The following is a 7,235-nucleotide window of genomic DNA, read 5'->3' as shown; positions in this document are numbered from 1 at the left end:
GTATCTATCGATTTATTTACTCATCTTAAGTGGACAAACATTTCTATTCCTTCATATGCCCTTTGAATTGCTTTGGTGTTGATCAAAACCAGAATCTTGAATATTATAGAGCCTGGGGTGGAGACCGTCTCGCTAGGTCACTGATTTTGAATATTATAACATTCTACTTCTAAATCACATTTTGCCTGTTGCTCAGAATGTATTAGGTTTTATTTGTATTTTTAAATGAAGAAAGACTACAGTCATTCTCCTATTTAGTGACTTCTCCAAATTTACTGACTTTTCCAAATTATTTGTTTTTTTCTCACATTGCATTTCTCATTGGTTGTGGTTCTTAATGTCTCTAGTGCTTAACTTGTGTTCTTTTAGTGTTTAGGGTTCTTGTCTTCTGGAGGTGGAAAGATTAAAAAGAAATAAAGAGAAAACACACACTTCTTCTAGGCTTTGCAGACTGGCTTAATAACAGGACACTCATTCACTGCTTATCCGTGCTTGCAATGAGTCTAGAAATGATCTTAGATTGAAAATTGAGAGTTTTCTCGTATTTCTCTTGGCATGCCTCTTGCCTTGTACAAACAACATGTTCTGCTACATTTTTCCATGTATATGGGTGCCTTTGACTGTCCTCCTGTTCTAGGATGACCCTATGTTTGCTTTTAGTATATCTAGTATATCTGTTGTATATTTAAACCTTAATCTTTTCCTTTATATCTCTAACTTGTTAGTTTAGGTTTTAGTTTCCAAACAAGGTCCGTTCTTTTCGTGGCTTGAGTTCTATGCAGTGCAAAGCAAAACCTAGAATTATAAACACTTCACACTTATTTGTCATACAAATTGCTTAGTGCACTTCCCAACCAGCAAAATAATATGGTATTAGTATTTCTATGAACCCAAAATATTTATTTTCCAAGACTTTAAGCAAAACTCTGTAGAGGATGAAAGTAAACATGGGAAGAGAAAAGAGAAATAGATTTTTCTTTATTTAATGTCTTTAAAAAATGAAGGCAGAAGTGATTTCTTTTCTCATTATGCAAGAAAAATAAATGCTTTCTCCACCAAAAAGTACATTAGCATGGCAATGTGAGTATAAATGAACGATCAAATGCCTTGCTGTTGTTTACAAAAGAAAATGTGAAGAATTATGTCAAGAGAAATAAGTATGTCATGGATTCCCCACAGACTAGCCAACAGCTGCCTAATGGTTTCTGCTCATTCACTTAATAGCGTGTGTCAACAATAACAGCAACTGCAAGCCTGAGCACTCTGTCTAATCCCTCACCAACCAAAAACCCACTGACTGCACTCATAAGAATGTGTGCTGAAAGTTTTCTGCCTGGGGATGTCCTTTCCCAGTACACAAACAATCTGGAAAGAAAGGTTTTTCTGCTGAAGGGATAGCACAGACTAAAGTTTGTGATCCCCGTGACAGCTTTCACCCAAAGTGGACACAACACTGAAAAGGAAGAGGGAAAGAAACACTGCACCTTGGGCCACGTTCCATCTCTGTACTCACTTAGTGTTGCATTTCTATAATAAAACCGTACATGGGTGCCTAGCCTACAATATTTCATAATTGACTATTTTTTCCCTAATGTTATGCTTGGACGTGGGGCATGTTGGCTTGTTTATTTTAGTGAATTACACTGAAAAAGCTTTCAGTGTATCTGTGCTAATCACATGAGCAGTTTGTCTCAGTTACCTTTCTCTCATTGCTTGGACAACAAACCCAATACCCAGAATTAAGGAAGGAAAGTTGTATTTAGTTCACAGTTTGTTGAGGCTCTAAGACAGAGTGACACATGGAACAGGGCAGCAGTTCATGGTGACAGAAAATAGCAAAGAGCAAAGGGAAGAGCTGCAGCAGTTGCTGCCCCCTCTTTTCCTTATATTATAAGCAGGCTACCCTGGGGTGGGGTGTAGAACTCACACAATGTCCATGCCCTCCTCTTGTACAGGCTCAGAATGTTTAAAAAATAAGAATCCTGGATCTCTGCTCAATCACTTAATTAAACTTCTAAACTTCTCAGGTTGACACAGAGTATCAACCAGCACACAGCCCTAACACTTACTAGATTTTAATCATACTGACTGTTAGATATGGAATGTAAAAACCCCATAATTTGCAAAAGAAATAAGAACAAGAAAAATAAATAGGGGCCGGGGAGATGGTTCAGTGGAATAAGCACTTCCCTGGCAAGCACAAGGGCTTGAGTTCAATCCCCGGTTCTGCAAAATAAACAAATAAATAAATAAATAAAAATAAAATAAAAGGTAGGGTACACTATTAGGTTAGTAAAATAAATACATCCTAATGACTTCCCTAAATTGGACATTTTTAAGTAGTAGTGACTGGCTGTCAAAGACACTTTCAATGATCTTCCTTCCAGAAGTAGAAAGCAAGATTAAATGGCAGATTAAATATTAGTATCTTTCACTGTAATCCACTTGATATGCCGCTTGACTTTTGCACTCAGATTTTAGGCCCTTTTCCTCATCTTCACCATCTTTGCATATTTCTAGAACATAAATTAAAGACTGTTTGATGTTAACTTTATTGAGTACTTTTAGGCCCCTGACACTGTCACTAAATCAAACACCAGTGACTTGGTTTTTGTAAATTGATAGTAAATGCTAGAATTCTGGGAGAAGGTAGAGTGTTGTGCTGTCGAGGTTTGTTGGGCAATGTACTGAATCACATGATTCAGTGGTTAAAATGGAATTCAAGATGAAGTAGAAGGTTTCACTCATAGAGTCTGAGATATTCACAGGTAGCAGAAATAAAGTCAAATATGATTAAGCTAGTTCAAAGCAACAATTCAGATTTTAGTTTGAAGTCTTCAGACAGAAAAGCCTATTCCACAATTTAGGCAATCTGGGAACTCCAGATGCTTTGGATCCTGAACAGTAGTGAAATATAACCACCAGTGAGAATTACATATAACATAAAAAAGTGTATTTCTTCCATTTCTGGTTTCAATAGCTCCACCAGCATGGAAATATTCAGTATTCATTTGAAGCATACCTAGGTTATGGCTTGGTTTGCAGGAGGAGGTTGAAAAACTTGTAACAAAACCAGAAAACAACAGGCCACTTCAGCACATATTTGAGGTCCAGCTATGTAGGAGACTGAATAGAGACGATCCCTGGAGCTGTGGAGCTCAAGATTGCCCTGGAAAAGGCAGCAGAACCTCATTTCAAAATAGAAGGACAAAGGGGAGAAATAGGAAGAGAGGAGGAGGTGAACTAGGTAGTAGAGGAGGAAGAAGAGAGGAGGAGAGAAAGAGAAAAAGGGGAAGTAGAATTTTGTAGCATAAAGAAGGTCAAGATTATGCAAAATAGGGCCAGTGGTATAACTCAGAGGACTAAGCGCTTTCTCAGGTAAGTGCAGGGGCCAGGGATCCATCCCTGACACCATACGCCATGCTAGCTCCGCCCCCGGGCACTCTGAGCTGGGGATGAAGTCCAGGCGTGGTGGTGCATGTCTGTAATCCCAGCACTAGACTGGCAGAAATCAGGAGGAACACTACGAGTCGGAGCTGTGCAGTGATACCCTACACACACACACACACACACACACACACACACACACGCTTAAAGATTATGCAAAATAGTCATTTTATTTATTTATTACTTTATTAAAATACTGAGTTTATTTCACATGTGTATTTGTCTCCCTCCCATCTCCATGTCTGACCACCACTTGTACTGTGTCTTATTACAACGTTCCATACATGCTTAAAACCAAGCAAAGGGTGGAGTTCCATCCTTAAAACCTAAACTGGCATTTCAGACAACACATTCTCGGCAATGGGACCTGGACAGCATTTAGCCAACATGGTAGGGAAAGTCCTCACTTTGCATTATGAAAAGGATAGCCAGATAGCAACTGTTACAGAAATGAGAGAGGACGGAAAACTTTAACAAACTGTAAAAGTGTTTTCTTAAAGAGACTTCCTCCACTGCCAGAGGTCTTGGACAGCCTCCTGGCCAGTCATCCGGACACATTCTTTACATACTTGATGAATTTGGCTTCCACTTTGGGAAGAGCATCATATTTTTCTATACTTGCTTGCATTTCTGCTTTAATATCTTCTACAGAACTAAGTCATTTTGCTGTTTTAGGAGACTTTTCCTGTTTCTTGAAGGACTCCTGCCCCTTTGGTCTTGGCATTGATGGATTTGAGTCTCTTCCATTTTGATTTGATTTTTGTGCATTTTTGGCTGGAGTATCTTGTATTGATTTCTTCACTGGAGCTTTCTCTTCCGTTTCTTCATCATCAAAATCATCATCATCCTCCTCCTCATCATCCTCATCCTCGTCCTCATCGTCCTCGTCATCTTCACCAGCAGCGAGTTTTACTTTTTTCTGTGGAACCTTGCTGCCACCTCCAAGGGCAGATCGCTTTCCAGATATACTTAGGAGCTTTACATCTTCTTCCTCTTCGTCTTCTGACTCTGCATCTTCTTCCATAGCTACTAGATGCTGTCCACTAACATGCACAGGCCCTGAACCACACTTCAACCTTAAGACAACAGGTGGCATAATTTCCAGCCCCCCAAGGGAAACCGTTGGCTGTACAGACATTTTCAAAGTTGTCAGTGTTACTTTAGTTGGATGGTCCTCATAATTCATAGCCTCTGCTTCAGCAACGTGCAATTCATTCTTTGCTCCAGCCCCTAAACCATTCTTAATGACAAATAGTGCTCTTTTTCATTGTTATCCACCTTAAAGTGGTGATCTTTGTCGGCCTTTAGTTCACAACCGAAGAGATCATTCTGGGGCCTCAGGGGGCTCATGTCCATACCCACTGAACCTTCCATGGAGTGCTGGCGCACACGTAGGTGGGAAGAAGGCGGACAGAAGTGAATGAGTGCTGCTCCACAGAACAGAAGTGAAGGATGGAATCACGCTAGGGAGTCAATCATTTTATAATCAAAAATTTATTGAGACTTTACATATTTCAGGTTTAACGTGAAGAACATATTATCTGACTTTGCAGATCTCATTAATTGGACAGAAGTGTAATGTTTTAATGATAAAAATAAAATCATGACCATTAATATTTTTGTATATTTGGAGAATTCTTTTATTAATCTCCTTGATTGGTCCAATAAGTCATAATCTTTTTCATGGCAAATGTCATTTTAATAATTTCATTTTGCCTTTCAAAACTCAGTTACAACGAATATATCTCATTCCTTTGTTCTGGAGTAGGAAAAGAACATCAACGAGGCTAAGAGTACTTTTGACAGAAGATAGCTTACTATTTACAGAATAAACCTCAGAAATAATAAGGTTTTCCATGATTTAGAATTAGTTCAACCATTTCTGTATCAGTGTCTAGCATTTTCTATTTTATAGGTATGTAGGTCTGTAAGAAGGAAGTCTTTATTTACCTCTTTGACCTTTCTGTATTGCCTATTTGTATCTTCATTGTCAAATTAAACTACCGCATTATTACGTAGCTAATAGAAGATAACTATGACTGGGATCCTAATTATAATATCTTATTTTGCTCAGACACAAAGTTTGCTTCCTTGGTGACCTTTCCTGTTAAATTCCTTCCACGCCTGCTGCATTGTATTAGAAAAATCTGGAAGCTGTGACCAATAGTTCTGGCAGGAGGCTCTTCCAACCTAATTTAATTCTATTCTGTTCTCTTCATTTTGGTGCTGAGATTCAAGCCCAGGACCTGTGCTCTCCAGGTAGGCACTTATGCACTGAGCTGCATCCCAGCTCCTCTGTTTGGTTCTCACACTGTGACTAGCAGCATTCAGAAGCTATTCTGAGTTCTCAGGAGTAGAATATGTTGCTTTTCTCTACTGATCTCCAATATCATTCCCCTTTTCTGTGGGAGAGTGCCCCCTTTCCATTTGGAGCACCTCATTTTCACTTTGGAATTGGAATCCTAATGATTGTATTCTTTTTTTTCCCCATAATTTCATTGAGAAACAAATAGCAATCAGACAGGTTCAAACCAAATTGGTAGGGCAGTTTCAATAATTAACACATTGCATACATTCTTCCTAGTGGTTAATTTCTGTACAAGATGCGGACATGATATCCTATTTACAAACACCATTAGAACAAATCACTCTATTCATTAAGACACCACTTTGAATACACAGGTACAAAATGGACATTCATCTGTATACCCATTTCTTTTGTTTAGTTCTGTTATCTGAATATTATAGGTATGTAAACTCAGCAAAATATTCTAAAAGTGTCCAGTAGCCCATGATAGTGTTGGGTCTTCCGCTTGACTGGCAGTGTCAGAAATTGTTGACCTGAGTCCCCTACAGCTCAACATAACAGCATGGCTTTACTTCTTATATTTCGTTTTTATACTTTTCTGCTGGATGGTTAAGACCAAGGTAAAGCAGGACCTATGCAACAAGAGTTGTAGCTTTTGGGTCTGAGAAGATCAGTGAAATCCCCTCAGGAGTTATCCTGAGATCCTGTACCTCAGATTGTAGATCCTTTGTCAGTGTCAGCCATGTAGATGAGTCACGGCCCTTGCTTGGCCAATGTGCTCTCTGTGAAAGCCTGAGAGAATGTTTTCTCCCCATGTGACTCCCTTAGGCACACCTAATGATTGTACTCTTAGGGTTTTAAATATCCATCATTAGGGTTCCAGTGTCAAATTGTAAATCAGGAGTGCAAACGTAACCATCCAAGGAAAAAAATCATGAATAATTGTCACCAGAACTTACATCCTTTTATCCTTCATCTTATGTACTGTGTGTGTGCTTAAGCATGTGAATTTCAATTAATGCTAAAAAAAAATGAGAAAACATCATTGTTTTACTGGATTTCAAATGAATCCTTAAGAAGAATACATGTGGCAGCTTCTCATTTGTATCAAATTGAAAACTAGAATCATTTCATTTTTATTATATAATGACTACCTCTGAGAATAGAGAGATAGACAAACTTTAAAATGTTCATGCCTCCAGAGGGTATCAAATATTACGCTTTGATGGCGCAAGCTGAGTGCTCTCGCAAGAGGCTGTGTCCGTACCACAGGCAGATGGTAATGTGTAGCTAGAGGTAATTTGGAGCAGCATGTTTTCAGAATGTCAGTGCTCATTTCTCTCTTATTTTACATTGGAGTATAATAGAGAATTGCAAACATATCTATAATAATCTTATTTTCCCCAAATCTGATCATATATTTCCTCTTTTCTTATTTATATACAAAACAAACACTGCCTTTAAAATTGTATTTATTTAT

The 7,235-nt window shown here is 38.5% G+C and overlaps 1 pseudogene; it reads right to left on the bottom strand.

The window, feature by feature from the left end:
• Positions 1-3,941: 3,941 nt before the first annotated feature.
• Positions 3,942-4,821, bottom strand: LOC101580285 (annotated as a pseudogene).
• Between the last annotated feature and the right edge of the window lie 2,414 nt (positions 4,822-7,235).

The sequence above is a fragment of the Octodon degus genome, unplaced genomic scaffold (genome assembly GCF_000260255.1).
Source record: "Octodon degus isolate 3935 unplaced genomic scaffold, OctDeg1.0 scaffold00012, whole genome shotgun sequence".
NCBI lineage: Eukaryota > Metazoa > Chordata > Mammalia > Rodentia > Octodontidae > Octodon > Octodon degus.
This window is presented reverse-complemented; position numbering and strand designations above follow the sequence as displayed.